The following is a 7,831-nucleotide window of genomic DNA, read 5'->3' as shown; positions in this document are numbered from 1 at the left end:
GTGGCAGCTGAGGTGAAGGGGGAGGGGAATTTACCTGAGGATCTTTGGGAGCTTTTGAAGTCTGGGCGTTAATATCTGGGCTTGTTAAATTAGCTACTGGGTAGTTTATAGGGTTTTTTTTATTGTTTAAAACTTTTTTAAATTATTTTTTGGTGTTTGTAAGCTTTTCTCAATCTTAGGTGGGTTTTTTAAGCATTGTTGGATGGCTGTCATCATGGGGAAAAAGGAAAGAGGGAAATTATGTTTTTCCTGGATTTCTTTTTTATAAGCCAGATATGTAATGTTAGTCCAGACCTCTGGATCAGAAATGTCTGCTGATAGAATCCAGGGTGCAAATTGATAAACTTTGTTCTAAAATTTTAAGTTTTTTTTGGGGGGGGGGAGATCTTAAGCCCTCTTGATTTAAGTAAAGTTTTAAGGGAATGAATTTGGAGTTTTTTTCTGGCATGATGTGGAATTTTCCATTATAAAGGGAAGATGTTTTTGTAGCAGTCTGGCACTAGGGGGTTGGAACGCCCTGAGAAGTTACAAGCCTTGGACTGCAGAAAAAAAGTGGCGGTTTTAAATCTTTTGTTCTGGCCGCGAGTTACCTTGAACTCCCAGGTGCTCCGCAGAGGCTAGTTAATTTAAATTCTCACTTAACTGGTTTTAGCTGTGGCTTGAATGTCTGGGGGCAGGATGACAAAACTGACTAGAGAAGTTTACTTTAGAAGGAGAAAAGAGAAAAGAGAAAGCCTAGCCCCATGAGTGGGGAGGCTTTGTGGCATAGCCGCCTTTTTTAGTCTCCTGATGGGAGATGAAGGAAAGAAAAGATTTTTGCTTCTCTCCTGGTTGGAGAGGTACTCATGAATCCTGCGTTTCAGTGGGGGCCAGCTGCTAGCTGGTGCGAGGTCCAGAGGCCCCACGTTGGGCGCCAGATATGGGGGTGCAGGGATCTTGGGGCGCCAGGTGCTCGCGTGGCGCCAGTCTCTTGCGCGCACCTGGGAAGCGGCGGGTCTTGCGGCGCGTCTGCTCTGCATTGCTGGTGGGTCCCTGCTTCTCCACATCTCTGTGGGTCTCTGCTACCGGGGCTGGCCTGGTCGAGTTCCGCCCCAATTTCACCAGTGCACTTCCTTGAGGTGTGAGATCCGTCAGCTGCCAGGTCACATGGGAAGGTGCGGGATGGCTAAAGCTGGATTTCTGTGAGTCGATGACGGAAGGATAGCGCCCCCCGGGAGGCTGGATCGTAGGCAGTAAGACACAGAACTCAGCTCAGTCAGTGGTACAGCCCCTTTATTCAGTGACTTAGCTCGGCTCCAAGTCTTAGTGATCCAGCAGCTCCGATTATTGAAGGAAAACCATTATACTATGTACTATGGGGGTGGTAGTAAAAACCTTAGCTGATAGGTACTTTGTGGGATACCCTATTTACATGTAGAAGTGGGCTCCTGCCAGGCTGCCAGACTGTCTGAAAATCACACAGGAAAGGCTGGCAGTTTCCAGAGCTGGAGGCCATGGCTACTTCAAAAGATGAGTCAGGAAGATGCCGAGAAGACACCCTGCTGATAAAAGGAGTCTCTGCATTTGAAGCCGAACCCATAGGCTATCCGGACTTGAAGAGACTGCTACTTTACACAACAGGAGTCCCCAACAGTCTGGGTGGCTTTTTTCAATGAAGATGACTGGTGGGAGGATAATCAATATGAGCCAACTCAGTCCTGCATCATACAGAAGTAAATATAAATTCTCAGTAAGTATAAGAGTGTGATTTGTGTCATATGTAAATATTCAGGTGCTCACCTAGAGAGAATATTTAAGATAATTTATAGGAGGCAGTAATTTATTTCCATAGAGTTGGACGTTATTATCTTGACTAGCCTAATAATGGTATAATGATTATAATAATAATAGCACAGAGAAGTTAAATAACTTTCCCAGTATTATGCGCACAGTAAGTACTAAGCTCAGTTTTTATTTCAGGTTTGTCTGGCTCTAAAGCTCTTGTCTTTTTGTGATACTTCATTAATAGATATTTATTCCTTATAGTAAAAAGTTTTATGTTAATATTCAACCATTTAGGCTTTTTTTTTGGTCTTTTTGAGACAGGGTCTCCCTGTAGCCCCAGCTGTCCTGGAACTCACTATGTAGACCAGGCTGGCCTTGAACTCATAGAGATCCACCTGCCTCTGCCTCCTGAGTGCTTGGATTAAAGTCATGCACCAAAAGCAAAGACATCCTAAATCCATAGTGGAACAGTTAGATTTAAAGTACCTTAGCCATAGTCAATTTTTAGCTGTTTTGAATATCTGAACTTTTTCTTGAGCTTGAATGTCAATTTGGGATCAGTTTCCATAGTAAAGAAATGGAGACATTCTCTTATCATAACATTATTTAAAAACACTCTAATATAGCCAAATATGGTGGAGCATGCCTTTAATTCCAGACTTGATGGACTGAGGCAGGTAGAACTAGCTGAGATTGAGGTCAGCCTGGTCAATATAGTCATGTTCTAGGCCAGCTGGGGTTGCAGGGAGACCCTCAAAAAGAAAAAAAAATATGTGTGTGTATGTGCCTGAAGAGGCTAGAAGTATGAATGGCCCAATGTGCATCCAAACTCTGGTTCTTATGATTGAACAGCAAGTGCTCTTAACCACTGAGATATCTTTTTAGTTCCTACATGATTATTTCAACAGATGCAGAAATGTTCTTTGACAAAACCCAGCATGTCTTCATGATAAAAGTCCTAGAGAGAATAGGACTTGAAGGAATGTATCTCAACATAATAAGGTAATATATGACAAAACCACAGCCAACATCATCCTAAAGGGAGAAAAACTCAAAGCAATCTCATTAAATTCAGGAATGTGACAGGGCTGTCCACTGTCTCCACTCCTTTTCAATATAGTTCTGGGAGCCCTAGCTAGAGCAGTAAAGCAAGAGAAGGAAATTAAAGGAATGGATACTAATATGAAAATAAGTCAAATTATTCTTTTTTGCAGATGATATGATACTATATAAGGTATTCAAAAAATCCAACAGAAAACTCTTAGATGTGATCAACACTTTAGCAAAGGGGCAAGGTACAAAATAAATTTACACAAATTAGTAGCCTTTCTGTGTATCAAGAGCAAGAGTAAACATGCTGAGAAAGATATCATGGAAGCACTCCTGTTCACAGCAACCTTAACAGTGTAACCAAGGAGGTGAAAGACCTCTACAATGACAACTTTAAGTTATGAAGAGATCAAGGAAGGCACTAGAAGATTGAAAGATCTTCCATGCTTATCGAGTGTTATAATAACTATTGTGAAAATGTCCATTCTACCAAAAGCAATGTACGGATCCAATGCAATTCTAATAAAAATCCTCGTGACATTTTTCATAGAAATAGAAAAAAACCCAAAATTCATACGGAACCACAAAAGACCCTATATAACCAAAACAATTTTGAGCAAAATGAACAATGTTTGAAGGATTATCACACCAGATTTCAAGCCATTTTACAGAGCTATAGTAATAAAACCAGCATGTACTGGCATGCAAGCATACATGTAGATCAATGGAATGAAACAGAAGACCCAAATATGGACACAGATAATTACATCCACCTGATAGTCAATAACAATGCCATGCCAAAATACACATGGAAGGAAAGACCACATCTTCCACATGTAGAAGAATGAAATTAAACCCATATTTATCACCATGCACAAAAAATGAACTATGAAACCTGAAACACTGAAACTCTCAGAATAAACATAGACAGTATCCTATGAAATATAGGAACAGGAAAGGGCTTTACAAATAGAACTCCATTCACTTGTTATTTAAGGCCATGAATTGACAAATGGGACCTAACTGAACCATAACCTTCTGTACAGCAAAGGAAAACAGGTGAAGAGGATGCTCAGAGTGGGAGAGAATCTTCCCTAGCTATACACCTAACAATATCCAGAATAAGCAAAGAAAATAAATAATCAAGAAAACTAACAACCTAATTAAAAATAGGCTCTGAATCAGAATGAAGATTTCTCAAAAGAAGAAATATGGCTAAGAAATATTTTTTAAAATGTGCTGATCAAATGTAGAGAATGTGTCACTGAGGTGTCCAACCCCAAGCTATACATCTACAATTCCAACTCTATACCTAAGGCTCAGGGAGCATAGTGGAACAGGGAGCAGAAAGAATATTAATAAATCTCTTAACTCTCACCAATGAAGATTTGTCATGTACAGATTACTCAGAAAGCCACAACTGGCTAAAGTGCAGAGAATAAGAGACTGTAGTGTCCTTATCCCCAAACAGGACACCTATATCAAACCTCTGCCACCCACGGCTCAGGGACAATTGTACAAGAGAGGGAAGAAAGATTGTAAGAGCCAGGGGTGGTAGAGGAATACAAGGAAACAGAGTTTTCCAGAAAACTGGGAAGTTACTCATATGAATTAACAGCAATGGTAACAGCAAGCACAAGACCCACACAAGCTCAAGCCAGAAAAATATCCCAGGTTAGAAGTGAGGAAGGGTTAAGAAGCCCCAATCTTGGCTGAGGAATGATTGTCAACCAATAACTGGTGAGAGAGTTGCTTTTCTTTTTTTTTCTTCCAGTAATTCAAAAAATTTAATTCCAAAGGTTAATAGTAGCTTAAGTTACATTTTTATGTATTGAAAACAAAAATTCTTTCCTATTTTTGTTTGTTCTCAGATTTTAATAGAATAAACATTAAATGACACTTTGTTCATTGTTCTATGATGATACACACAAATCTCCTTAAGGAAAAACCAGTGCAACTGCCTCTCAGCACCGACACAGGCTGCGGTGGAGTGATTCCAGGCTCCCTGAAGACTGAGGAGTGCTCAAGCTTGCACATGAGTCTAACACTCATGTATACATCATCATCTCAGGATTATTTGTAATAGCTAATAAACTGTAAATGCTAAATAAATAGCCATTAACTGCATTGTTTGGGTATAATGACAGTAAAATGTAATAAAATGCACATATTATCACAGAAAAATTTATTTTTCAAATATTTTTTCTGCAGTTGTTTAAATCTACATGTATAGAGCCTATGGATGTGCAAGGCTGATGATATAATATTATTTACTAGTAACCATTGACTGTTTCAATAAACGTGGAAGAAATTACTGAAACAAATGACAAGAGGGTAGGCAGTGTTCAAATATTGTATTTCTCAATATATTCCTTCAGTTTAATTTGTTTCTTTGGGGAGAGTTACTTTTTTATTGTAAATTAAAAATTTAATAACTACATGATTAAAAGAAGCATTTCATTACTGCTTTAACATATTCAATAACAATTTCCAGAGAAAAGATACATTGTAGGAGGAAGTGCGGCCTGAACAACTTGTGCATGCATGCTGCAAACATGCCAAAAACATCCGGTTGAGTCTAACCTGTATTCTGCCAAAGGACTTGGAGATGGCTGATGCAAGGTGGCTCGACGGAGAGGGCCAATGAGGATCAGACATGATCCGAGAAAGCCTACTGGGGCCAATGGGACACCGGGAGGGGGGATATATGGGAGCCCCATATCCACAATAAATGAGTCTGCAGCTGCTCACACTGCCTGCTTCTTACCTGACTCCTGGTGTCTGTGTCGTGACTCCGTGCCAACTCTCCCCCACCCAAGGGGTGCTCAAGGGTCCCCACAACAATACATCTCTTTCAAAACTGGCTGCAAATTTTTAGGTTCACAATTCAGTTAATACAGTTATACAATATTGAACTGAGTATAAACACTGTAATACCTAAAACTGAATGAGTTTTCAACCTTTAAAAAAGATCTCCATTTCATTTTAAAATATACTATTTCCTAGAGAAAGACTCATTTTTTAAATGCTACTCATACTTAGATGCTTGCACATGCATCGCTAATCTCTATGTATCTAATTATTACTAGTCACAGTTGGTTACACTCAGATCCTTGGCACCTGAGTATGGATATAAAATCATCAGGTAGATTTCAACGGTAATGTTTGTCACCTCTACTAATTAACATGAAGTAAATTTTTATGCTTCCTTCTCAAATATAACTCATTTTTAAATTTGTTGATTTTTTTGTGTGTATATCATACAGAATATCCCAAACAATCTTATTCATCTATATACCCATTTCCCAAATGGCACCCTCTCATAGATTCTCCCCCCCCACTGGAGCCCATATACTCTGTCATCCCTGTTACTGACCAGTATGTTGTTCGCACTCCCAGCTGTTCCCCAGTGCTTGCCCATCCATTGAATCTAGTCAGCCTATCTAGAGATCCTCATTTTAGGACAATAAGCTGTTCCTCATCTGGCAGCAATCAATTGTCAATATTCCTTTAGATAAGATTGGGGTTTGCTGTTCATTTTCCCAGTTCTATGCTGGGTTACTATCTGGGAGTCTCTTGGGCCAGCTGAGCCAACAACTCAAAGGAATGTATCTCCTGTCTTGCATTGTTTCTTGTTATGTAGCCTTTAGCTATACATATGGGTTCTTAAAAAATATTCACCCCATTAATCTTTGGTTATACTTTCCTGTTGGGTGTTTAAGACCCAGATAACCAAATTTAGTTGGCCTAGATAAACCAATTTATTTTTACTCTTAAGGCCATTTGAGGATCTGTTCCTCAGGGGTCATATGAGCTTGGGAGGAGCACTGGCTTCTTTCTTTTACCATTTCCATCTGTTGAAGATAAGTCAAAGGTCCTACTCGACCATAGCTGACTTTTCTTAGAAGCATGGAGGAAAAGTGTCCTCTTTGTGGACCCTCCACTTTGTAGAATGGACACTGGTTCAAGTCCATCTGGTGGCTTCTCCATGGCCTCCTTGATCAAGTGAAGAGATGACTCACCACAGTTACAGGACATTTTGAGAGATGCTCATAGCCCCCTGGAAGTTAGCTGACCTAGAAGGGCAAGGATCAAAAACTGTCCTTTATGTCCCTCTGACCAAATTAGTATAGGCCTCAAGTATGGCTGTTAAACATCTAAGATTGTTAGTTCCACCAGTCTGGTACCTTTAATTACCATGTGTCATGTAGATAAAGCTTGGACAAAGAGCAAACATTCTCAGATAAACCTTGCCTAGACATATATTCCTTGATCTAGTTGTATGTATAATTTGTCAGTAGATTGTTGGACTAATATGGTTCCCTCTGGTTTTTTAAAACTAGCTAGGCATTACTTCTCTTTTGCATTGTCTAACCCTTCCACTATGGTTTCCCCATTTAAAGTGCCCCCATTTTTCCCATTTCTCCCTTTATATTACCCTTCTCCTATGGTCCCACCTCTCTTGAGTGGCTTCTTTTCCTTTATCCCATAGGTTACTTGTATAACCTTCCCTCCCACCTCACCATAAAATAACCCCGTTTTATCCTTATCTCCCTTATTATTGCCTGTTTCCTACTGTTCTACTCTTTCAGATCCTTTCTTTTCCTTTACCTCCCTGGTTCCTTTTCAATATCCTGGTCCCTGTAGTTATGTCTGGATACATACTCATCAGGGCTTGGTGTTAGGATCCACATATGAGGGAGAACATATGTTTTTTTTTTTCTTTCTGAGTTTGTGTTACTTCATTTAGTATAACAGTTTCTAGTTCCATCCATTTACTTACAGATTTCATGATTTCATCTTTCTTTATTGCTGAGTAAAATGCCATCGTATAAATGAGGGTCAGCTGTTCTCTTCTTAGCAGCAATCCATTATCAATACTCCTTTAGATAAGATTAGGGTCTGCTGTTCATTTTTCCAGTTCTATGCTGGGTTGCTATTTGGGAGTCCCTTTGTTCACCCTGGCCAACAACTCAATAGAAGGTACCTCCCATCTGGCATTGTTGCTTGTTATGTA

This window comes from Nannospalax galili, unplaced genomic scaffold (assembly GCF_000622305.1).
Source record: "Nannospalax galili isolate Female #2095 unplaced genomic scaffold, S.galili_v1.0 scaffold655, whole genome shotgun sequence".
Lineage (NCBI taxonomy): Eukaryota > Metazoa > Chordata > Mammalia > Rodentia > Spalacidae > Nannospalax > Nannospalax galili.
Note: the sequence above shows the minus strand (reverse complement) of the source record.